Genomic DNA, 26,976 nt, shown 5'->3' on the forward strand with positions numbered 1-26,976 from the left:
ACTAATTAGAATAGTGATTGAAGAAAATGCCTCTGTATTTTTATTACAGTGAAATACTCCCACTTCAAAATGGATTAAGTATGTGGTATATAGAGAGATGGTTTATTGATTTATGCATTTTGTTGTCACACTTTTGTAGGCGTTGGCTGGCATACTAAAGCAGTCACACCTTAAAGCTCTAAAATGTGGAGAATATATTCATTTCCCATCGTGTGGAATGCACATAATTCTTAGGCACTGCCCTGATTCTCTGGAGGATGAGGTACCTTTTATCCACACTTGTTTTTGGTTTAAACTGAGTAGCTACGCTTTTTGTTTATCAGCTTAAAGTATTTATGTATTACAGAAATCTGGAATTTTGTATATAGAAGGATTTGCCTAAGTTTTGCTTTTAGTCTCTTTGTCCTCTTTTTTATTTGAGATGTTGTTTAAATCTATCCCTTTCTAGAAAAGGAGAAAAGGAAAAAAAAAAAAAAAAAAAAAAAAACCCAAAGCAATGATGTTCTTCAGTGCCTTGGGAAGTGTAAATTTATTTGATATTCCTTCAAGGTTATATGTTTAAACACATGAAATAGGTAAACATATAGTAGTTTTGCTGAGACTTTTGGTGAAAATGGCTGAGTGAATTCATATCTTCTCTGGTTCCAGATACACCAGTGACAGAAAAACTATAAAACAAGAAAAATAAAAAAGCCATAGAGATGAAGCAATACAAAATATGAAATAATAGTTATCAGACACGGAGTAAGGATTGGGAAGCTCCAACATATATTTGATAGAACTCCCAGAAGAAACAATGGAGAAGATAGCAGAGAAGAAATGTACAGATTTAACAATAGTTGAGAATTTTCGAAGTAAAGAAAATCCTGATTCCTGAGATTGAAAGTAATTGTGATGTTAGCCTCCCCAGTCTCAATAAACATAATGTAGAATAGAGACAGAAGTATTCTAATACTGTGTTGGAGGGACTGTCAACATAAGGTTTAAAATTAATGGGTATTGTCTTTCAAGTGAAAAGTCCTATAATAAATGCACTACCTTAATATTTATTATGGTGAATCTAAGGACAAAGAAGATTAAATATGACACATCATTTATTTTTTTACAAACTCTGAAAAACAACAGGAAGTCATGATTTGAGATAATGTAATTGTGTAAAGCTTCTCATTACTTTCCAGAACCAATATAAATGTATTCGTTCAGTGATTTTACTCACAATAATTATATATACAAATTTTTCTTCTGAATTTTTCATGTTTATTTTCTTTGATTTTACAGGATAAATAGAGTCTAGTAAAACCTGGGTCAGTATTTTTTTTTAAAGGTAACAGTACAAATTCCAGTTCTATAAACATAGGTCCTACTTTGAGCAACTGTAATTTCAAATGCCCCAAAAGTGATACATTAAAAAGGTTTTATACTTTTATAAATATAAGGCTCACTATAAGTGAAATAATAAAATATAAGTGAGTCTTATATTTATAAAACTATAAACCCTTTTTAATCTATCACCTTTGGGGCATTTGAAATTACAATTGCTCAAAAAGAATAATCTGATCAAGGAATCTGGTGATTTTTCTCTAATGCTGTCAGCACAGAGGTGTTGAAAACAGGATTAAATTTTCTACCTTTCATAGAGACTTTTATTTTGATTTCCTATTGCATTAGAAAATGGCCCATGTTCTTAGGGCCTTTGAAGGGCCCTCTCACTTTTGGCCTTACCAGGCTCCTCCTCACCTACTCCTGGGCTCTGCTGACTTCACCTTCCTAAATACCATTCCATCCCTCTGAAGGGCCATTCTTAACAGCTGTCTGCATCACCTAACCCACTTCCCCAGTTACTGACATCAAACATTTCTCAAGGCTCCAGCATTTCCTTATCTAAACAACCCATACTTTTTCTTGCACTGATATGGTTTGGCTGTCTCTCCACCCAATCTCATCTTGAATTGCAGCTACCATCATTCCCACGTGTTGTAGGAGGGGCCCGGTGGGAGATAATCGAATCATGGAGGGTGGTTTCCCCCATACTGTTCTCATGGTGGTGAATAAGTCTCACTAGATCTGATGGTTTTATAAGGGGAAGCCCCTTTCACGTGTCTCTCATTCTCTCTTGCCTGCTGCCATATAAGACGTGCCTTTCACCTTCCACCATGATTGTGAGGCCTCCCCAGTCACATGGAACTGTGAGTCCATTAAACCTCCTTTTCTTTATAAATAACCCAGTCTCAGGTATGTCTTTATCAGCAGCATGAGAACAGAGTACCACAAGCATCTTAGAGAATTTATACATCTTTTTATCTAGTGAAATTATATATCAATATGACTTCATTTAGTTCTTGATATGCTAACACATGCAAAGGATTGTGGGCTGGAAACACTGAGAATTTACAAAGGATTTTAAGTTAGAATGGCCCCTGTTTTGCAGGAATTTACGATCCATTTGAGGAGTAAAGACAGGACGTTAATTCATTTGAAGAAAACTAGAGCTACATGGCAATATATAAATGCTAGGGGAGTGGTGAAACTATCACCATTTCAGAGTCCACTATTCAGAGAATTATCAAGGGTTTTCTCCTATTTAGCAATTGCCATGTAGGCATCTTTTTTATTTTTTGAGATGGAGACTCACTCTGTTGCCTGGGCTGGAGTGCAGTGCCACAATCTCGGCTCACTGCAACCTCCACCTCCCAGGTTGAAGCGATTTTCCTGCCTCAGCCTCCTGAGTAGCTGGGACTACAGTCACCTGCCACCATGCCTGGCCACTTTTTTATTTTTAATAGAGACAGGGTTTCACCATATTGGCCAGGCTGGTCTCAAACTCTTGACCTTGTGATCGGCCTGCCTTGGCCTCCCAAAGTGCTGGGATTACAGGTGTGAGCCACCATGCCCGGCTGCCATGTAGACATTTTAATGATGATTCCATTGATTAGCTGATGCTTATTATACACTTCCAAATGCAAGTATTTAGGTGGTCATGACATATATTTGTTAATCTTATCATAATTTATAACCAATAAGATCTAAAAAGTGATAAAGAGGCGGCAATATATAAATCGTATTCCCCAAAGGTGTTAAGATATATATTTTTTTGGTGTGTGTCCTGTTTTCTGGATAATGGTGGCTTGGATCGTCAAGTTACCTCTAACATTAAGCATCCCACTTTCAGGAACATACGATTCCAGGCAGGGTTGTCTTCCTGTTTTTCATTGTTGACATCGCAAGAGCGCTGGCTCTGTCTCCTCCTGCAGCGCCAGTGTCAGCATATTCAGTAGGCGATTCATTTCTGTCACCTGCATCATAATCAGCCTCTGCATCCTATCGCCTAATGCATCACTGTCAGACCCCCTGACTTCTTGATATCTCTGTCCCTGTGAGAGGCCTGGAGATCAAATCACACCTGATAGTGAAACTCAGAGCCAGAACATTCTGTCTGAGGAAGTGAACCAGGAGGGGCACATTTCAGTGTGCTAACTTCATGCAACCTCCCTGACAGTCCCCGATAATGTTACAGTTTTCCAAGGAGCATCTTCATTTATTTGATGTTAATCACTTTGTTAGGTCCTGCAACAGAATCAGTCAAGTGCCAAGTGCTGCTGCTTTTTGCGCTGCCTGTTTCCTGCCATTACTGAGACTCCAGGCTTTACTGAGGCCCTGGTCATCCCACTTGGACTCCACTCTCCTCTGACATTACCACCATGTAGTTCAAACCCAATGCGGCTGCTGAGTTAATTTTGGCATTTGTCACTGACACAATAAATACCTCAAAAACCATTTCAACTTTGTTATTCTTCAGTTCCAGTCAATGCAAATAATCTCCTACACCTCTACAAAGAATGCTGTAGGACATTAGCGAATCTGCCAACTCAATCATCTATTGAGTTAATTTTTCTCCAACCATGCAAACTATCATGTCCCTACTTAAAGTCTCTTTTTTTATTCCTACCATGTTGCTTAGCCTCTCTTTTCTCCACCATCACAGTTTTATTTGAATAGAGACACCATTAAAATAGACTTCAGCTAGTTGAACTGAATACAAAGAAGACAGACTACCCTTCCAAGTCTCTTCTTCCAACACAGTCTTCTCTACAATATGAAGATTTACTGTCCTGCGTATGTTGAAAATGAAGCTCCACACCCATTGGCAATAGGCCATGAACTCTGAGTTGCTAACAGATTTGAAAATAATCCATTGTTAAATATCCTCATCTGCTCTATAGAGCACCCACAGCTTACAAATGCCAGTCACTTGGCTGGTGTTAGAGACAGACTTAAAATACCTTGAAGTAAGCCAGCTTATATCATAATGTTAGCTTTAGTCCCAGTGCTATACTTTCACCAGCTGAGTTAATGGACTTAGGCACACATTTGTTACTCATTGACAATGATAGACTTCAGTGTTATTGTGGTTGAAACAGATTCCAGAGATAATGTATTCCAGTTCCTTGATTTTATAGCTTAACATGGAAAGAACAGAGAGATTGAGGGACTTGCCCGAGGCCACTCAGCTTTGTAAGTTTGTATCTTTATTATTTTAGAAATTCTTTTCCAACGCTTTAGCTGTCCATGAATTTGAAGTTTCCAGTGAGCATCTCCTGAACAGTGTTCAGAGGAAGGCTCCTGGAAACGTGGGATTTTTTTTTTTTTTTGGACAGAGTTTTGCTCTTGTTGCCCAGGCTGGAGTGTAACGGCGCAATCTCAGCTCACTGCAACCTCCGCCTCCAGGGTTCAAGTGATTCTCCTGCCTCAGCCTCTCGAGTAACTGGGATTACAGACATTCACCACCACACCCAGCTAAATTTGTATGTTTAGTAAAGACGGGGTTTCACCACATTGGTCAGGCTGGTCTGGAACTCCTGACCTCAGGTGAGCCACCCGCCCCAGCCTCCCAAAGTACTGGATTACAGACGTGAGCCACCACGCCTGACCTGGAATATTTTTAATACAAGATAAACTCTGCCTTCCAGTTTCCGTGTGTGGTCAAGGAGGGCAAATAAAGGAGAAAAAGAGAAGAGGAAGGGAACATTAATTGAGCACGCAGGTGCATCCTATCAATCAATAAGAGGTAGCATTTATTGAGGGCTTGCCATGAACCGAACACTGTTCAGAATACTTCACATATATTGTCTACCCATTAAATCCTTGAACAGCTCTATGAAAAAGAACTGTTTTAAAAAAATCATCCCTGTTTTACAGATGAGGAAACACAGCAGAGTCTCCCAGTTAACAAGTGGTAGAGCAGGAAGCAAGTCAAACAGTTAACACGTGGTAGAGCAGGATGCAAGCCAAACAGTTAACAAGTGGTAGAGCAGGATGCAAGCCAAACAGTTAACAAGTGGTAGAGCAGGAAGCAAGACAAACAGTTAACAAGTGGTAGACCAGGATGCAAGCCAAAGCACCGCGTTATCTTGCCTATCAGAAACCTCATTATCACTCTGTGGAGTGGCTGTTATTGTTCCAAATTTACAGATGAGGAAACTGAAGCTCTTACGAATTGTATGACTAAAGATGGGGAAGTGAAAGCAGCTGGTTATACAGTCTAGTCTACCTCTTTTTATTCTGCCATGCAATTCGAGGATGCAGAGATCCAAAAATGATGACAAGGCATTTTAACCCTAATCCAGAGAAGCTGAGTCAAGGTCAATTTAGCAAATTAACTAATAAAAAGAGTCGATGACTCAGTAATATACTTATATTTTGACTTTCCCATCCTTTCTCTCTGTCGTGAAGGAAAGATAAGGCAGATTTTAGCTAGGATATTAGGTCTAGAAAAGTTCTTCACAAACATGGGATGAAGTGCATAATGTGGTTACCCCTTCCCAAATGCCTAATATAGTTTCCAGCACAAAGGCTTTTCAACAAACATGTGGCAAATGAGATTATAATGCCAACCTGGCATGCCACTGCCCTAAACTCTCCATCGTGGATTGGTTCTAGTGGCTTATCTGATTCATGAAAGAAATTTCCTGTGGGTCATTATCTCGAGGAAGTCCTCTGTCTGTTGGTGGTGGTGAATTTGAAGGCAGCTGTGCCATACGACGGAAAGAGAACAAAGAATTAATCTGAATTCACTCATGAAATATAGCTTCAGGGTGTGAATCCCAGCTCCGGCAGGGGGTTGAGCAAACAGCAATATCATCACTGTGGTTTTTCACTTAGGATGTGTAACTTGTCAGAGCAGTGAAATCTCTTATGAGATGTGTGTTAGGATGATGTTGTTCAGGCAGAAGGCTGTTCAACAGTACACTTCCCTAAAGACATTTTTCAATTACAGATGCATTGCAATTAGAGATGGAAAAAGGCTGGATGGGGTCACCAAGTTTATTTCATCTGGCAGAATGGACATAGACTGAGATTTTGTTTTTCATATAAAATATCTTCTAAAATCCAGCTTATATAATTTCACGTGGGAGGCTTGTTCATAATCTTACAATCCAAAGACTGTTTGCCACTAACATAACTTGAAATTTGACTCATTTTCACTACTTTTTTTCCAAGTGAGATCTGTTTACTGATTTTACCAAATTATCTTCCTAGTTTGTTCCTGTAATGGCCCTAAAAGATTGCCTAGCCCAAGTTATTTATTCATAAAAAGAAATCTAAGGCTCAGAGAGGCTGAATTAGAGCTCTTATCTGCTTTTCAATCGATTTTCAATCCACCTGCATTAGGACTTTCACCTGAGTTTTTATTACCTTTTCATTATATACAACCTGTAACCACCATCTTCTAGGTTGTGAGTCTAAGCTGTTAAATCTAGGATGAAATTTCTTTTTAATTATGGCAACAGAAAAAAAGTACTTAACAGCTGAAACACCTGTTTGTATTTATTATATTTTGAGAACTATAATTTGATCAGTGCTAGATGTCATGCTATATAACAATGATTAGTATTTTATAGGGTACAATTAAAATCAAAACATTATTTGTCTTGCAAAGATATCTGCATAAAAAGCAGCATTCTAAAAACAAGTCAACATTTAACATGCTAAACATCAGCTACAAATACTTGGCCTTCAGGGCATAGAGCTTTTTTTAACACTGCTACATTTTTACATTTCTTGGTAAAATTGTTTATTCACTGTTTTGATGCTAAATGTATATTTGTTGTGGGTGACAGAAAAACATTTACAGAGTAGACGCATAATAGTAAGTTGCCAAAATACAGATACTATCTTTTGTTCTTAGTTATTGTTACGGGCTGAATTGTATCCCCCTAAAGAGGCACACGTTGAAGCTCTAATTCTCAGTCTCACTGTATTTGGAGATAGGGTCTTCAGGGAGGCCATTAAGGTTACATGAAGTCATAAGGGTGGGTTCCTAATCCAATAGGGCTAGCACTCTTACAGGAAGAGACACCAGAGAGCTCACTCTCTCTCTGCCATGTGAGGACACAGAGAGAAGGCCACTGTCTACAAGTCAGGTGGCGAATCCTTCCCAGAAACTGAATTGGTCAGAACCTTGATCTTGGACTTCTAGTCTCTCGAAATGAAATAAATGTCAGTTGTTTAAGCCACCAAGTTTGTGGTATTTTGTTACAGCAGCCCTAGCAGGCTAATTCCGTTACAGCTCCCCTTCTTAAAGGTGAGAACTTGATGATGCTTGGCAGGGAGTGGAGGGTATGTTAAAGTATGCAGGTTTTGACTAAGGTCTAGATATGAGGAAGAGCCCTAGCAAATTTATAGATGAGGTGGGATTTTCTCAATACTGTAGAGTTTCTCAGAGATGACAGTATTCCATGGAACTGGCCCCAAATCTCCTATTACTTCACCCCATTCCATCTTCCCCCAGTCCTAGCAGCCTTGGTAATTTCCTTTCTCCCTGTAGATTCATACATGAGGCCCAAAGAAAAGGGTATCAAACCCCACATTTTGACATCATTGGTTGTAGAATGGTAGAAGTCAACAAATATTTTTATTCCATCAGAGATATGAAAATTCCATCATTGATCGGATGTATTACCATGCATCTGACTAAATCCATAAACAAATTAGCCAATATAACAGCCAGTATAAGTGTCTCTTTTAAAAATATTTGCATTTCCTACTTTGCATTTAATTCAGGTTAAAGTTCCAAACATGAAATTGAAGTTCCTCTTCTGTCAAATATGCTTGTGTGGCAATTACAGGAAGAAATTGAAAATGAACCAAATAAAGGCATGTTTAAGAAACGCCTTATGGGGTTATGCCAGCTCTCATAACACCAAGTGGTTTTGACAAGCAGTCTGAAATCCACTAATCACTTGGGTAAAACTCTTCCGCTTGTTCCCGTTAGTTTCAATTCAAACAGCAATCTGACTTGACAGGTTTACTGTAGCCTTAAGGAGAAGTGGATGTAATGCAAGACATAGCCTTGAAGGTAAAAGGTCAGCGTTGAGAGTCTGAAACCACCTGGCATCTTAAAACGATATTTTCTATTGTTGCTTTTGGACATATTTCACTAGAAGACCGTTTCAAAACTTTAATTTCTTGCTTGGAAGTCACAGGTTAATGACAGTTAACAAGAAGTTAAGGTACAATATAACATCTTTATATAGCATGCACTTGGCTTTGTGGTTTTCAAAAGGAGGATGGCTTTGAAAACAAAAATGTACAGCTTGGTTTTTTTTGCAGCCAAAACAAAAATTTTTAAAAAATTTCGTAGTTAAAAAAATCCTCCCCCTTGTAAGAGATATTCTTGTGCTGTAAGCCCTAATTAAGAAAAAATAAAACTTGAAAGGTAATTCAAGTTAACTGTGGTATGCAGTATGGCCTGGCTTCCTCTGATAATGACAAAATCTATTTCACTAGTGACAAGTGTCTCAAAGGCTGTCTATCTTTTGACTACAAAGAACATTGAGGGATATCTATTTTAATATGTCAGTATCAAAGAGAAATTTGTTCTCATAGCCCCGAGATGCTCCCAGCACACTGAGCAAACATTCTGAGCAGGCATGGTTTTGGCTTTGGGCCACATCTCAGGAAAGCCCACACTTATTCCTGCTGAGTCTTCTTTGAACTATGGTACTGTGGGTTCCCCTTTGTCTTCCAAAGCTGAACCTTAGTTACCCCCAAACTTTATGTGAGTGAGTACCTTGGTATGGACTCTTCCCCATGTTTCTCGGAACATGTGAGAAATGTCTGAATTGACTTCTGAGACAGTGGTTGATGCATTAGAGGCTGCATGGCAGGAGCCACGTTTGCACACCCCTAAGTCGTATAGCTCTTACTACATCTTCCAGGTATTGCACTGAGTTCTTTATCTGCATTATCTCATTTAATCCTCATGACAGTCCTATGGGGCATAAACTTTAGCAACTCTGTTTTATGAATGAGGAAGCAGAGGATCTGTGTGTTAAGGAACAATCCCAAAGTCAGCTAGAACAATAATGTGAACATGCATGTACAAGCTGACTCCTATGTACAGAAAATCAACTGTTTAGATATGGCATATGATTTGAAGAAAATCAATTGTATTATTTAAAACCATAATACATGCTTCTGTATAGAGTTTCATAACTGCAAGCATCTCTGGTCCTCAATGGTTGCATTAAAGTATTCTTATAATCCAAGTGATGTCCTTGGATTTTCAAACCAATTTCCATGCCCACAATGGCTTCTTACTGGGGTTGGTTGAGGGGAGAGGGCTTATCCAAGCCCTAACTAGGAAGAAACTGCTGGAAGAACAGGGAAGGAAGCAAAGGAGACCAGGGATGCTTTAGCTTCTTTGACGTCTGCAGATCAAGTGCTTGTACCTGGACGTGGGGACACCAGTACTTACCACTCTCTGTTCAAAAGAGACTTAAATAGAAAAGCAGTCACAAAGAAGGTATGAAAACAGGCTTATTTTGAAAAGAATAAAACTTCAGTGCTCACTTCCACAGGCCTTACTTCTAGATACTTTTTATAATACTTCTCATAATCCACTCTCTTAGATTTGTCCTTGGTTATGTGTGTGTGTGTGGGAGGGGTACATACACACATAAATACATACTCATATAAACATACTTATCTACAGATACTCACACTCACACATACAGATACACAACACATGCTTCTGTATAGAGTTTCAGAACTACGAGCATCTCTGATCCTCAATGGTTCAGTTAAAGTATTCTTTTTTTTCATCTTTAAAATTTTTATTTTCATAAGTTTTTGGGGAACAGGTCATATTTGGTTACATAACTAAGTTCTTTACTGGTGATTTGTGAGATTTTGGTGAACACATCACCCAAGCAGTATACAGTAAATCCAATTTGTAGTTTTTTATCCCTCACCCCCTTCCCACCCTTTGCCCCGAAGTCTCCAAAGTCCATTGTATCATTCTTGTGCCTTTGCATCCTCATAGCTTAGCCCCCCCTTATGAGTGAGAACCTAGAATGTTTGGTTCTCCATTCCTGAGTTACTTCCCTTGGAATAATAGTCTACAATCCCATCTAGGTTTCTGCAAATGCCATTAACACAACGTATAGACACATATGCAAAAACATACAGACACACACACATATGCATACATCAGAGTTGCCAGAAAAAAATGCAGGACACTCCGTTAAGTCTGAATTTCAGATAAACACCACTCTCCCTATTGTAATTATGTCCAGATATCATATGGCATTTACCTATCCTCAAAAACTACTAGTTTATCTGAAATTCAAATTTAACTGGATATCCTATACTTTTGTTGGCTAAATCAGGCAACTTTAATAAATAAATATGTACATGTATGTATACACATATGTACATGTATGAGTATACATATACTGTACATATGCTACAAGTATATTTAAATCTATATAACTGTATATGCAATGATGTGTAATACTTCCCAAATGAGATTAGCAACCTGTCCTTACACATGCCCGTTTACCCTAAATTTCCCACACATCAAAGTAATCACACTTGTCATTTCATCTTCAGTACCTGTTTTTCCCACTATATCATAAGCTCCACAATGACTGCAGCTACTGCAGACTTACCCCCAGCATAAAACATAGTGGATGAACTACAGAACACAGAATTAATGTGAAAGCCCACATCCGGAATTCAGCCAAAAGTTCAACCTCACTATTAAAAGCAGAGAGAGGACCTGTTCAGCTGTGGACAAAAGCCAAAGTCAGCTGCTGAAAACCATGAAAGAGATAAGGGGTCTAGATGGAAAGGACTTTCACTGCATGACAACAATGATCATATGCATTCCAGTGTCTTTATGTCAGTGATTTTGAATAAGCATGTTAAAAATTTTTTTATCTTTGTAGTCGGGCTAGCCCACTGGGTAACAGCACTTTGCACATGGACATTTCTCCTATACCCCAAGCAACACTGCGAACCCTTCTGTCATGCTGCGTGCTCACCAGGTTCTGTTTTCGTATGCTACAACACACTCGAAGAGTATCCCTTTGCCTCAAGTTCTGTTATTATGAGTGCCATTTAGAAATTTTCATTTTTGCCAAAACCATTCAAAGCAGAGGATAAAAAAGAGAGGTCAGAAATGGCAGCCCCCTCCCACTCCACATTACATTAGTGGCATTTGAAAATTACAGCCTCATCAGCTTTCTTAGGAAATACTACATTTTTCATCTTTGGTGGCTGTGATTAAGTAACATTCACTTAGGACGGCTCCTATGGTGACATAGCTCCACTATAAAGGCCTCCTGGGTGGCATTCCGGTCATTAGAAACTATAAAAAATATTAGGAAACAGTAGCTGATCTGCTAACAAACCCTTCAAATTACAGTTTCCTTTCTAATTGTGGCAAAGAAGACTGAATTCACAAGAGTTTTGGAGTTGGATAAAACAGATATACGTTGAAATACACACACACACACACACACACACACACGCACACACGAGTCTCACAGTGAAGTATATTTCTTAGAATGTTTTTCCTTAGAGCTCTTAGTCTAACTGTTCTGATCCCCAAAAATAAGGTTTCATTTTTGGATTCCACAAATTCCCTGGGTCACCTCACACTAAACCATCATGTGTCTATAAACACAGGTTTCAGCAAACTGATGCCCTCCACTGAACTTTAGTCTCTGCATGTCTCTACTATGGACCTGTACCAACAAACTGGGGCTCACCCACCACTCCATTGCCTGATATAAAAACTGAGTCCCCAGCAGAGGGCGCAACTGAGGTGCACAGTCATGTTCTCTATGGTGTTGACCAGCCAGCCCTTCACATTCTCTCAGTTGCCCTTTCCCATGAAGCGGTTTTGGCCAGTACCTAACAACGGCTAAGGCAGGCTCTTTCTCTGCATACAAATGTACATACATCACAACACCCCAACACATGTCAACATCACAAACATTTAGCCTGCTTGTCTTAAGCTCCTCATAGCATGGAAAATGCAGGCTCATATTTTACTGGCATGTTGACTAATCTTTAGGGGAGATCTGGCTTATGCGGGAAGTGATTGACTACGTGGTACCCTTTCCCTTGAGCTAGTACTAACCCGGACCCCAGACACACCCTTGGCATTCCATCTTTCTGATGACATGTAAAAATGAGGAGCCACACACTCTGGGCTATTACGGATCCCATGGTGCTTTCAGGAAGACCTGAGGCTTTATCCCCAATGTGGCAAAATGCCAGCTCAGAGAGTAAAGTTCCAACTACTCAACATCTTTCTATACTTTATAGATCGTTCTGTTATTTGCTGCAAAGATTAACTAGCATGAAGTAGGGAGCCATTTATCTGTTAACACATTTTTTTTTCTTCCAGAGGTGCCTGCATTTCAGCAGTGGATTTAAGCCACCTCTGTGTAAAATATTGCAGCATGCTGAGGTAAGTAAATGCTACAGAAGATAAATTATTTGATGACCAAGTGGGCATTTTCCTATAAACTAACTTTTTTAAAAATAAAAATCATAAAATTGTGAATTGTGAGAGATGAAGGTAGGAGTGAAATATGAGGCTAGGTTTCATTTTTGTGCTAATGAGAGGTCTTCTCTTCAAGTATAAGAGGATATTTTTCATATGAATCCAGCACACAAGCTTCTGCTCTGTACACCAGGAAACTTAGTTCATATGAGCATCATTGTGCTATTATCTGGGTTTGGCTCTCTAATGCTTTCCATAGCCACTCTATTTGTTACCTTCACCAGTTCCCCTTGGAGATGAAATTCAACATCTCCAGCTCAGAAAAGGAGCTCCCCATGGGAAGATCCTCTGCCCCAGTCATTAATAGAAGAGACGGGAAAGGCTGGGGCTGGGAGGATTGGATTGATATAAATGGAAAGATAAGTCTCAATTTTTTTACTTCCTTCGAACTTGCCTCTACTATTTTTTTTTTTTTCCAGCTTAAGATATTTCTTGTTTCCTGCTTTAATCTAAGCTTTATCCAAATGATGACATATTGGAAAAAGAGGTCATCTCCAAGGACATTGCTCACTGTCCTGATGCCGTGCAGTGTATGTTCACCGTCTCATCTCTCCAAAGATCCTCTACTATCCCCATTTGTATTTATTCCACACCTTGCCAATGCCTTCAACTCAAACTTGACACTGGCTCAAGTCATTTAAAGCCAGTAATCCCTGAGCCACACTTAGCAAGCCCATGCTGCCAAAACTCCCATAAAATGGAGTCTCAGACTCTCATGGAACACCAAGAAGATTTATATTCAGCTTTAACATTGGCAGTATTCACCTAGCCTTTCTAGCATCAACTCATTTCTTATGAAATGCTCAAGTCTATCAGTGAGGATGCAATATCATACATATGTATAAAAAATGAGAGAGCTTCTTAGGTGCCGCAGGTAAAATCCAGTCTTGTTACTTCATTGTGGCATGGTAAAGAAAGCTCTTTTGTTTCCCTCTTTGGGAAATAATACAAAACTCATAGAAAATTTATAAGAATGATACAAAAACATTTGTATACTCTTTATCCAAAATATTGTTAACATTTTGCCTCATTTGTTTCTGCAGCTTGCTGTCACTCTCTCTCTCTCTTACATATATATGTGAGAGAGATGGTGTGCACCTTACTACTTATGTACTAATATGTATCACTTTTATACTAATATGTATCACTTATACAAATGGAGAATAATATGTGAGAGTATATATATGAGAATATACATACGCTGATACTCATATGTTAATATATGTAACTTTTGAGATAATTCTCACTATTTGAGAATTAGTTACACACACTGTGGTCTTTTACTCCGGAATACTTCAGGGTGTATTTCCTGGGAACCAGGATAAACTCTTACACACCCATAGTGCAGTTATTAACTATAGTAAATTGAACATTGATACAATACTTTTATGTACCCTACTGTCTGAATTCCAACTTTGTCAACTGATCCAGTCAAATCCTTTATAGCATTTTCTTTAGCCCAGGATCAAGAATAGGATCCTGTATTCTATTTCATTGCCATGTGTCCTCAGTGTCCCTTAATCTGGAGCAATTTCTTAGTCTTTCTTTGTCATCAACTAAAGTGATGGACCATTTGGTATGCCAGGCAGTAGATCATATACCTCAGCAGCCTGGAGAATGCTGCTGTATTTTCAATAGACAACACATATGAGATGATCATAATGTGGATGTCATTTCACTAGGAAAAAGTAAAATTTTCTTCCACATACTTTTTATTTTTATTTTTATTTATTTATTTTTTATTATACTTTAAGTTCTAGGGTACATGTGCATAACGTGCAGGTTTGTTACATATGTATACTTGTGCCATGTTGGTGTGCTGCACCCATCAACTCGTCAGCACCCATCAACTCGTCCTTTACATCAGGTATAACTCCCAATGCAATCCCTCCCTATTTTTATTTTTTCAGAGTCTTGCTCTCTGGCTGGAGTGCAATGGCACGATCTCGGCTCACTGCAACCTCCGCCTCCTGGGTTCAAGCAATTCTGCCTCAGCCTCCTGAGTAGCTGGGATTACAGGCACCCACCACCATGCCTGGCTAATTTTTGTATTTTTAATAGAGATGGGGTTTCACCATGTTAGCCAGGATGGTCTTGATCTCCTGACCTTGTGATTCCCCCGTCTTGGTCTCCCAGAGTGTGGGGATTACAGGTGTGAGCCACTGGGCCTGGCTCTGCATTCATTTTAATGAGAAGAGATGTTAGATCATGGAAAGATCTCCACAAAATGGAATGATTTTTTTTAAGTTTTGATACTCTTTTAATTGTTTAATTTATCTGGAAAATTTACTCCTTCCTTGACATTGCAAGGAATGTGTAGATTGATATAACAATCTAGAGGTTTCCTATGTTCAGAATCTATCATCTGTTGCTAATTTACTTATATCCAACATCCACTGCTTTTTATCCAAATAAATTCCGTCCATCTTGCAATCTTCATGACATCCAGTAAAGCAATAAATGGTAGCAGTAAAGGGAACATCCCAGGGTGGGGAGCACGCCTCCCTCTCCTCTTCTCTTTCCAGGCTTGAAAGGGAGGAGGCACCACTCAGGAATACACATTCCTCCCGCCTCAGTTGACAGGCTAAGGATCCCTCCGCTCTTGTGTGAAACTCACATCTTTCTCTTCCTCCTCCTGTCCACCCTCAAAGCCCATTTTGTACAGAGGAAAGAAAGAGTCTATTCAGCACAATTAAACCACCTACACACAGACTTACCAAGCAGAAAACAAAGAATAAGGAAGAAAACATCCACCACCACCTGAGAAATTGAAGTAAGCAGTTTCCTGAATTTCTACCCATTTTTTCATGGACAATGTCTCTGGAGGAAGCCACAGGATAGAGCTTCTGAGTGATATAAGGTGAAGCCTTAGCAACACATATTAGGAACCCCTATAACAACCATGCGGAAAGGAAATGGTGGGGACGCTTATTATTCAGTGGCAAACTGGGGCTGTTTCTCCATAGCAGAAGAAGAGAATACAGCAACTATACGATTGAGGGGAGAGAGGATGGATTTGAAGTCAGGAGACCGCTTTGACGACTGACCAGACTGTGAGACTTTGAGGAAAGCTCTTTAGCAGCTTGAGTCTGTCTCTCTTTCTTTAGTATTAAGGAGCTCTGATAACAAATTGGTCACCAGCTATGGGATGGGGTGAGGTACAAGTGCCTCCAGATACAGAGGTACCTAAAGAAGGGGACAGAGGTGAGCAGCAATCCTCAGAACAGCTGGAGGGTGGGGGATGGATATAGTCCCACAAAGCGATCTGGTGACACCTCACAGCATCCACCATGGCTCCCCTCTCCTTCCTCATCTGAATGATGAAACCTTATAGAATGCAGTGCTAGGTTCTTTGTAACTGAAATGATTTCACTTTCTTTTTTTCTTTATTCAACTTTAGTTCAAAGAAGTGACCACTCACATCACAGAACTCTCTGAGGCATGCTGGGCTAATTGACTCCATTGAGATATCCTTTGTTATGATAAAAATCTTCTATTCCCCTATACAGATGGTACCAGCCAAGAGGAAAGGCACTGGTGCCTGTGGTCAAGCTTCAGGCTATCCCAGTGACCCTGTGCTGCCTTTACTCACCTGTCTCCTGGGAAGAGGTGTAGAACGGAAAAGTGCTTGGGCCTTCCTCTTAGTGACACCACTCCCCTCTTTGTGTCACTGCCTTGCTTTTGGGCTCAGCGTCATTAAAGCACTGCTGTGCCTTACTGCACATATTCCTTTCTAGGTCACTGAGACATGAAGTGAACATCATTTGTAATATTCATACTTTTATCTGAGAACTGGCAGGGGGATGGAGAAGGGCGAGAAAGTGGGAGCAGTGTCTGGGAGGGTGGAGAATTAATTTGCATTAATTTCTCACCATGTTAACTAGTGTGTCACTTCTCTACCCACACAGCCTCCAGTGTGGATCTAGCAATTACTTAGCTCCGCAGAGATAATGCACCCCATAAAATGGCAGAGACAGTGGTCAGGGCTGGGCCCAGGGATTCAGTATGGATAATATTCTAATTCTGTATCACAAGGTAAGGCACAAATAAGTTAGTCATGTTTTTCTCTGAAAACTGTGTATATCTTACTAGGTATATCACAATGTATTATATAGACATACTTATGTATGTTTACATATTTCCATAAAGTTTTCTTATCTTATTTTTGGTCTTTTCCTTCCCACTGGACTCTAAGCCTCATGGGGGCAAAGGTTTTGCCTATTTGTTCATTGTTGTAACTCCAGCACCTAGAACAATGTTTGCCCAATAGTGGACGCTCTGTAAGTATTTGTTGAATACCTAAATCCATATTAAGATCAACTCTTATGTTTGAATTAGTCTAGAAATTTGGGGGACGGTGGATTATATGCTCCATTTTGAAAACAAGATGTTTATAATCAAGTGATACTATTTTAAAGGAATATCATTTTAGTTGAGGTGCCAGTAAAATTCATGAATGCTTTATGCTAAAACAAATTGAGTTATGTGACCTCTTACCTTTTGATTCATCGTTCTGCTTTTTCTTAGTTCTACCATAAATTTGAATCTGTAATTTCTGCTCTGATCAATTTGATGTATAAGGAGTGGAGCCAGTCAAATTTGGAAATAAAATTTCGAAGTTAGAATTCCAGTTATGCCAGTGATTCACTGCATAAAACATATGAGCCTCAGTTTCCTGTTAAGTGTTCATTTTGCTCCAAGCCTTCTTTTGAGGGAGGGTACACATGTTGCCCAAGGCACCGAGAATAGAAACTTTCTTCCTGGACTCTTTCCCTCTTGTCAGTTTTCATCTGAAAGAAAAGGAGATTGACTCCGGGGTCTTCCAAGCTGCTATTCCAAAAACAGGTTCATAAAGGTGATTGCCAAGCTCCAATGCAAATGCTAATAATCTGGAATTTTCCTTCAAACCATCTGCCTATTCAAAATACAACTGGGTCACACTGGAAAGGAGAGAGAGAGCTCTGATTCATATGAGAAATCAAGAACTGAAACTTCATAAGTTCCATACTACAGAAACATAGCTAAGCATGCTCATTTTCTATTGGAATTTTGGCCTGCTATTTGGGTGTACACAGAGGGCAGTATCCTAACTCTGGTATAATTCTACCAGCAGCTTGGTCTCCCAAAGCTTGTTCAAAGAAGAGAGCATATTTAATCTACTAAATTATGTTTTTATCGAGATAGAATTCTATAAAAATCATTATGCATGCATAAATATAGCCAACTTGTCATGTTTTTCTTTAAAATACCTGTGAGAATGTCCGTGTCATTTTGACCACTTGAGGCTGGTAGGCTACTCTCTAATCCCCCGCCAACATCAGTAGCCAGGGGTTGAATTTTATGGTTTCAAAGAATCTCTTATGGTGCCCCAAACCTTCTTACGTTATTTGTAAAACTGAGCAATACATTGCATATCAATTTAGAAAAAAAATTAAGTACTTTGGAAAGACTGGGTGAAGTAGAATGGCTGGAAAATGTTGGTAAAGAGAAAGGGGGGGAAAATGGGACTCTGCTCTTGTTGGTTTGCAAGTATCAAGTTATTTTATTTTTTCAAAAGCTAAAGGTGGAAATTACAGTTATCGCTTTGTGTTTTGTGCAAGAAAAATCATGCTGAACTCCAATTGGTAAACTCCTATTCCAATAATATGATCTCATATGAAAAGATTGCCGAGTAAATATGCATCATGTTTCTCTATTTACATTTGTGAGTTAGACTACACTTTACCTCTCTTCAGTTTTCTTCTGGAAAGGTCTAGGTGAACATATATCTTAACTTAATTTCTCAGTAAGAAAACTTTTTTTTTGTAGACGGAGTCTTGCTCTGTCACCCAGGCTGGAGTGCAGTAGCGCGATCTCGGCTCACTGCAAGCTCAGCCTCCTGGGTTCACACCATTCTCCCACCTCAGCCTCCCAAGTAGCTGGGACTACAGGCGCCTGCCACCACGCCTGGCTAATTTTTTTGTATTTTTAGGACACAGGGTTTCATCATGTTAGCCAGCATGGTCTCGATCTCCTGACCTCATGATCTGCCCGCCTTGGCCTCCCAAAGTGCTAAAAACCTTTTTTTAAAATAAACTCTTCAACTTTCAATTTCTCATAGTTGAATACTTCATCTTCAGCACTGAGCTCCATGCTGAGGATGCCAAGATGACCAAATTATGTTTCTAAACACAAGAGATTCTTGGTGTGATAGAAGATCTCTTCATAGACTGCGACTAATGACCACATTCTTTTTTTTTACATTGATGATATCTTTGCATTCTCACATTGAAAATGTTTTTCAATGAGGTAAATTGTTTTATTATTCCCAATGGCTATATAAATGAGAAAACCAATATTTAGGAATATATATATATATATGAATTTCAAGATGACACACAGAGAAAATAATGTTGTCTATGAACACGTTGCCTATGTCATAAAGCTACCTGATTCAAAAGTTTGTAGACTTTCCATTACACTATGGTGATAACCCTAATGTGTGTAATGAAAGGATGATACCTAAAGGACTTTGAGCCCCATGGCAGGTAATTCAGAATGTTATTTTATGGTTGGTTGATTTTATAGATGGCCAATGGCTTCTTTTTTTTCTTTTTTTCAAACTTTTATTTAGGAGTCCACGTGCAAGTTTGTCACATGGGCATACTGCACCCAGGTAGTAAGCATAGTATCCAATAGGTAGTTTTTTGACCCTATCCCCATTCCTCCTTCCCCATTCTGGTAGTTGACAGTGTTTACTGTTCCCAGGTTTATATCCACGGGTGCTCAATGTTTAGCTCCCACTTATAAGTGAGAACATGTGGCATTTGATTTTTTTCTTCCTGTGTTAATTCATTTGGATTATGTCCTCCACCTCCATCTGTGTTGCTACAAAGGACATGATTTTATTCTTTTTTATGGTTGCATAATATTTCATGGTATATATATGTACCACACCTTCTTTATCCAATCCATCACTGATGAGCAAGTAGGTTGATCCTATGTATTTGCTATTATGAATAGTGCAGGAAAGGACATATGAGTGCATGCATCTTTTTGATACAATGATCTATTTTACTTTGGGTGGATACCCAGTAATCGAATTGCTGGGTCAAGTGGTAGTTCTGTTTTAAGTTTTTTGGGAAAACTCCAAACTGCTTTCCACAGAGGCTGAAACAATTTACATTCCCACTAACAGTGTGTAAATGCTTCCTTTTCTCTGCAGCCCAATCAGCATCTGTTGTTTTTGGCTTTTTAACAATGGTCATTCCTGACTGGTGTGAGATACTATCTCACTGTGGTTTTGATCTGCGTTTCTTTGATGATTAGTGATTATGAGCATTTTTTTCATAAGTCTGTTGGTTGTATGTACGTCTTCTTTTGAGAAGTATCTGTTATGTCCTTTGCCCATTTTTTAATGGGGTTATTTGTTTTTGCTTATTGATTTGTTTAAGCTTCTTCTAGATTCTGGATATTAGACCTTTGTTGGGTGCATAGTTTGAGAATATTTTCTCTCAGTCTGTAGGTTGTCTATTTACTTTAGTAGGTTTTTTTTTTCTTTGTTTTTTTTTGCTGTGCAGAAGCTCTAAAGTTTAATTAGGTCCCACTCATCAATTTTTGTTTCTGTTGCAATTGCTTTGGGAGATTTAGCCAAAAATTCTTAGTTAAGGTTGATGTTGAGAACGATATTTCCTAGGTTTTCTTCTAGGATTTTTAGAGTGTGAGGTCTTTGGATTATGTCCTCCACCTCCATCTGTGTTTTTTATGGTTGCATAAAAAAACCATTAAATCTTTAATCCATCTTGGGTTCCTTTCTGTATATGGTGAAAGGTAATGGTTGTTGGCTAGCCATATGCAGAATGAAAGTTTCTTTCTTCTGCATATGCCTAGCCAACTATCACAGTACCATTTATTGAATAGGGAATCTTTTCTCCATTGCTTGTTTTTGTCAGCCTTGGCGATGATCAGATAGTTGTAAGTGTGTTGCTTTATTTCTGGGTTTCTTATTTTGTTACCCTGGTCTATGAATCACATTCTTCAACCCTTGTTCTTCCCTTCCCCCTGGTTTGAGTAAAAATAATCTCCCCAAATACCAACTAAGAGACTAGACATATGCTTTGGTGTCTTCAACTTAACATGCTGAAGACAGTGTATGTGGACCTGCTAGAATAGCTATAATGCAGGGAAAAATCCTAGGAAACAACTACTGTTGGAAAAGGTGTGGATAAATTGAAACTCTCGTAGATTTCCGGTGGGAGTATATGATGATACAGTCACTGTGGAAAACTGTGTGGTGGTTTCATGAAAAGTTAAACATAAAATTACCATACGACCCAGCAATTTCACTCCTAGGTATGTACCCCAAAGCATTGAAAGCAGGGACTCAGCCAGATACTTGCATACCAATGTTCACAGTAGCATTATTCTCAATAACTAAAAGGTAGAAACAGCTCCAGGCTTCATCAACAGATGAATTAATAAACAAAATGTGGTATATATTACATATATACAATGAAAAATTATACAGCTCTAAAAAGGAATGAAGTTCTGATACATTTTACGATGCGGACAGACCTTGAGAACATTTTGCTAAGTGAAAAAAGCATGATACAAAAGGACAAATATTGCATGATTCCACTTATATGGGGTACCCAGAATAGGCAAATTCAGAGACAGAAAATAGAACAGAGATTACCAGGGGTTGGAGGTAAGTAAGAAAGACAAATTATTGCTTAATGGGTACAGAGTTTCTGTTTGGGTTAATGAAACATTTTGGAACAGATAGAGGTAATGGTTGCACAAAATTGTTAACATAATTAATGCTATTGCATTGTGCATTTAAAAATGGTGAAGTCTGGGTGCAGTGGCTCACGCCTGTAATCTCAGCACTTTGGGAGGCTGAGGCAGAAGGATTGTGTGAGCCCAGGAGTTTGAAATCAGCCTGGGCAACACCGTGAGACCTTATCTCTACAAAAAATAAAAAGAAAAATAGCTGAGCATGGTGGCACACACCTGTAGTCCCAGCTACTTGGGAGGCTGAGGTGGGAGGATCATTTGAACCTGAAGGGGTTGAGGCTGCAGTGAACCCTGATTGTGCCACTGACTGAGCCTGGGTGACAGAGTGAGACCCTGGCTCAAAAATAAATACATACGTAAATAAAATGGTGAAAATGGAAAATAGTATTAAATATATCTGCCATAATTAAAAAAGTAAATAATAAAAACTGTGTGTGGACTTTATCTGTGTGGTCATTTTGGACTTTATCTGCTTGCAAGATAGTTTATTCCTTTTCTAAACTTCCTCTTTTTACTTCCACTTTTCTTCAAGGTTTAGGAAAAAAAATTACACAGCAGTGGTCTACTATTACTCTCAATTGTGAGATAGCCAAGTTATAATGTTCACCCAACTTCCCCTCTCAGAAAACACATCATGGTGCAATTATCTACAGTTTTAAAACAGAAACATATAATGTTCTCCTTACAGAAGCACAAAAGGTCAGCTCCATACCTAGCAAAACTCAGGAACAATGTCCATGTTCTTGCCACCATCCTATAGTCCCAACACCTGGAAACACCTGAACTCTACCTGATGCCCTGACCTGCCCTGGGAAAACAGTCCAGCTCTTAGGTCACACTCAGATCATTAACCATCATATCAGCCTTTATGCAAATCAGTTTCTGACTTCATAACCTGATTCCAGTGACTTGAACATTTATCTAAAAAAAAAAAAAAAAAAAATCTGAGACGGAAGTTACTCCACTGTATCCCTGTTTCAGCAAGTGAAATCTGCCTGGTTATTCTTTGCCTAAGGGTCTGCCTTGTTACCACACAACCAAGGCATATACCTTAGTCAACTCTCATTTGGGAGAGGAGGAGCTGACTACTGGGTCTATATTGCATGGCTCAGCTATCTCCCAACTTATGCTTGACCTCCTAATGTCACTTCCTAGTTGCATGAATTGGACTAAGCCATGCAACCTCTCTGAGTCTCAGTTTCTTCATCAGAAAAGTAAGAACTATGTGTGACCTGTTCCTCAGAGCTAGTTAAAGATGAACTAGGACTAATGGATGTGAAGTATAGCACCAGGCACTTAGTGAGTGCTCAATAAATAACAGGTACTGATGGCCGGGCGCGGTGGCTCAAGCCTGTAATCCCAGCACTTTGGGAGGCCGAGATGGGCGGATCACAAGGTCAGGAGATCGAGACCATCCTGGCTAACACCGTGAAACCCCGTCTCTACTAAAAAATACAAAAAACTAGCCGGGCGAGGTGGCGGTCGCCTGTAGTCCCAGCTACTCGGGAGGCTGAGGCAGGAGAATGGTGTAAACCCGGGAGGCGGAGCTTGCAGTGAGCTGAGATCCGGCCACTGCACTCCAGCCTGGGCGATAGAGCGAGACTCTGTCTCAAAAAAAATAAAAAATAAAAAATAAAAAAATAAAAAAAAATAACAGGTACTGGTGGCTAATTTTCATTTACAACCATGTCAAAAATGTGGCAGATGAATTTAAACAATTGTCTCACTGATATGAAGCACCCTAAATTGTATAATAACTAACAGATTTATTAATGACTCTGGAATTGAAAGTTGCAAAAGCCAGGTGGCAAAGTGCAAAGACTGTGTGGTCAGGGAGTTCAGAGACAGACACATTTTGCTCCTGGCATCACCAGTAAGTGTCTATGGGACCTTAATGAAATAAATTAATTTGTTGGGGCCTATCTTCTTTCATAGATAATAGATTAAGTCAGATACTGTTTCAAATCGTTCTTAGCTCTAAATTTTTGATTCTTTGTGAAAAATAAATAAAATCTTCACAAATTAACAAGAAATATTGCATCCAACTATATCAGGGCAACCAGCCCCCAATATTTCAACATAGGTTCTTTTCTATTTTCCCTGAGTGTCGGCTGGTCTGAGAAATAAACAGAAAGAGTACAAAGAGAGAAATTTTACAGCTGGGCCTCTGGGGGTGTCATCACATATTGGTAGGACCATGATGGTGACCCTGAGCCGCAAAACCAGCAAGTTTTTATTAGGGATTTCAAAAGGGGAGGAGTGTACAAAGAATGGCGAATGTAACTATTGATGTTTTACGAGTCCACTCCTGCATGCTGGTAAGAGCATCGTGGCTACCTGGTATAAGGGGGAAATACGATTGATGAGTCCAGAGCTCTCTGGTAGAGTAGATCTCAAAATGTGGTTCCTGGATCAACTAATGCCAAAGTGCAGGTTTTGTCTCAGATCTACTGAAGTAAAAATTCTGGGGATGGGTCCAGCAACTGTTGCTTTAACAAGCCCAATCGCTGCTTCTGATGCTTGATAAATTGAGAACCATTGCTGTAATACATGAAAGCATCCTTGTTTCAGTCTCTCTCTCTCTCAGTCTCTCTCTCTATGTCTCTCTTACACACACGTATGCACAGGAAACCTGTTACTTTGAATTCAGATGATACATACATTTACAATAAGGATATCTATTCCACCTTAATAACTTGTCCCAATTAATTTCAAGATTTTCAAAAAAAATCCTCTGACTTGCCTATTGATCAACTTCATTTCCAGTAGATTATTTTATTTTGAAGGAGAAATGTATGCCCAGAAGAAAATTAAGAAAATTGCTAAGGACAAATAAACATTGATTGCTAAGGGAGAAGAAGGCCACTTATCACATTATCTCTTTAGTGAACAGTCACTCCCTCTGCATGTAGCTCACTCCAAACATCTTATATTTTAATACGACAAGGATGCCTCCAAATAGTGGTTTCATTCATTGATTTCTCTTGCTATTTTCATTATCTACTTAGGCAAAAAATACATTTATTGTGGCTTCAAAGACTGCATTCAGTTGATCAAATTGCCATATTTGAAGCAGGGTATCAAATATAAATGGACACTACTAAACAGCCTGTTTATCAATTCAGAAGAGCATGATCCAAACATGTGGTAAGGTCTCAAACCAAAGAACGTATGTCTTAAGGAGTTAGTGTTCACGTGCAATTTAGCATCAGATGAACTCAGGAACTAAGAACTACTTCCAATGTCGCGGTCATAGGACACGTCTGTGTAAAGCCCTCCATGGTTCTCCCTTATCTTTCAAATAATACTCTTTTCAATGAGGCCTCTGCAGTGTCATCTTCCACCTTGCACCCTCTCTACTCCCTTTCCAGCCTTCGGGTAGGGAGTCCCATCCTGTAGGTATGTCCACATCTTCCTCTCCCTGTGCCTTTACCAAATCCTGCACACGGTGGTACCTGGTCACTCATCTCACTATTTCATTTACATGCCTTCCTATTAGGATGGTAAGCACCTTGGCATCAGGCATTTTTTTTCTTTGAATACAAATAGCGACATGATAGGTTCCTGTAAATATCTATTGAGTGAAATAATCTTATCTTCTGGTCATATTTTCCATTTTCCTGCAGACATATTATTACCCCAAGAGTAGTGGCCTGGTTAGAAGGTAAGAAAAATACATAGAAAAAAAGAGAATTTCCTAGTGGTATTACCTCTCAGGAAAGACTTGTAATCAAAAGCAAAATTTTCCTCCTGTTGTGCTTTCTCAGCTAACTACAGAAATAGTCACTTTTAGAAAAAGCCTGTCAAAAAGCTTGTGAACAGCAGTTAAATTCGCTTTTCCATTTATTTTCAATGAATAGGTTGTAATTAGAGTAGGTATCACTTTTATTTGTTTTTTAACTTTTTGAGATTTATCGGAGATGAGCATCTCCTAGAAAAACATGAACTAAGTTAAACAGATTTTTAATAATTACATATATACAACCAGTGATAGAGAATCATTGAAAAAAAAAAAAAACATAAAGCAGGCAATCAGGAACCCCTGTGAGTCAGGAAACTGAGTAAATTTGTTTTCCTGCTACCTAGGAGCTATGTGATCACGGGTAAACATCTGCCCTTTTAGATTTCACCTTTCCATCCACCCTCTCTATCTCCAAGTAAATGCCAATAAGACACAAGAGGATATTTCTGAGGAGATGGTGCACAGACAAATGCAGCGTCATTCGACACCTGAAGAAGACGCATCTTAGAAGGATGTCAATAATAGAACCTCCGTTGGCTTTAAAACCTACTTCTCACTTCAAGAGCAAAGATGTGCAGGAGGGTGAGGATACTGGAGATGATGAATACACGATCAGGACAAGGTCATTTGTGCCTGCCAACCATGGGGTTTCCATAGAAACAAAATGATCTGAGCCAGATTCAAAGCCTGAAACAGGAATGAGATAAAAGTCTAGACTGCGTGCATCCTGTAACAGGCTTCAAGATCAAGAAAGGGGGAACTGAGTAGCAAACAAGCAGGAGGACTGAGCTCCAGCCAAGTGCTTGCTATCTGAAAATTGCTGAGCTGATGTACTGGGTGCCCATACCTCCTAACAAGGCAGGAGGACTCATCCATCCAACCATTTAGATTTATCATCTCATCTGCTTTCATCCTTTCTGCTGCTGCACAGACCAAAAGTTTGCTTGGCTGCAATGCAACAAAAGAATGAATATAAATAGTGGGACTCTGAGAACTGCTGTTCAGAGATGTTGGGAAGGAAACCAGACACTCTTTAAAAAAAATAAATCTTAAAAGAGGTTGTGAGTACAGTGATCTTTTGAAGAAGAGAACAATTACTTTAATGATTTGCATTTTCATTCTGGAAAAAGTACATCCTATTAAAGGAAATGTGAAAAGTTTTGAATATTCAAAGCAAGAAAGAAAAGCAAAACCCACTGTGCCATGAGTAAAATACAGTAATTGGGTATAGTCTAGTGTATTTCCTTTTAGCTTCTTTTTCTTTGCGTAGGCATTTAATGATATTGTTGAAATTGCTGTTTAATATTACACATAATCATTTTTTATGGTTTGCATACAATTTATAGTCACTTCTCATTGAATGGATTTGCCACACTTTATATTATTATGCCTCTACAGTTGAATGATAATGAGAGATAGGAGGACAAGATAAACTATTTAAAGACCAGCCAGGCGTGATGGCTCATGCCTGTAATCCCAGCACTTTAGGAGGCCGAGATGGGCGGATCACAAGGACAGGAGTTCAAGAACAGCCTGGCCAATATAGTGAAACCCCATCTCTACAAAAATACAAAAATTAGCCGAGCATAGTGGTGGGCAC

General features: G+C 39.1%; 1 protein-coding gene across 1 annotated transcript in view; it reads right to left on the bottom strand.

The window, feature by feature from the left end:
* The window catches only part of GPC6 (glypican 6), a 590,829-nt gene that overhangs the window by 205,659 nt on the left and 358,194 nt on the right, over positions 1-26,976 (bottom strand). The window lies entirely within an intron of this gene.

Source organism: Rhinopithecus roxellana, chromosome 18, assembly GCF_007565055.1.
Source record: "Rhinopithecus roxellana isolate Shanxi Qingling chromosome 18, ASM756505v1, whole genome shotgun sequence".
Lineage (NCBI taxonomy): Eukaryota > Metazoa > Chordata > Mammalia > Primates > Cercopithecidae > Rhinopithecus > Rhinopithecus roxellana.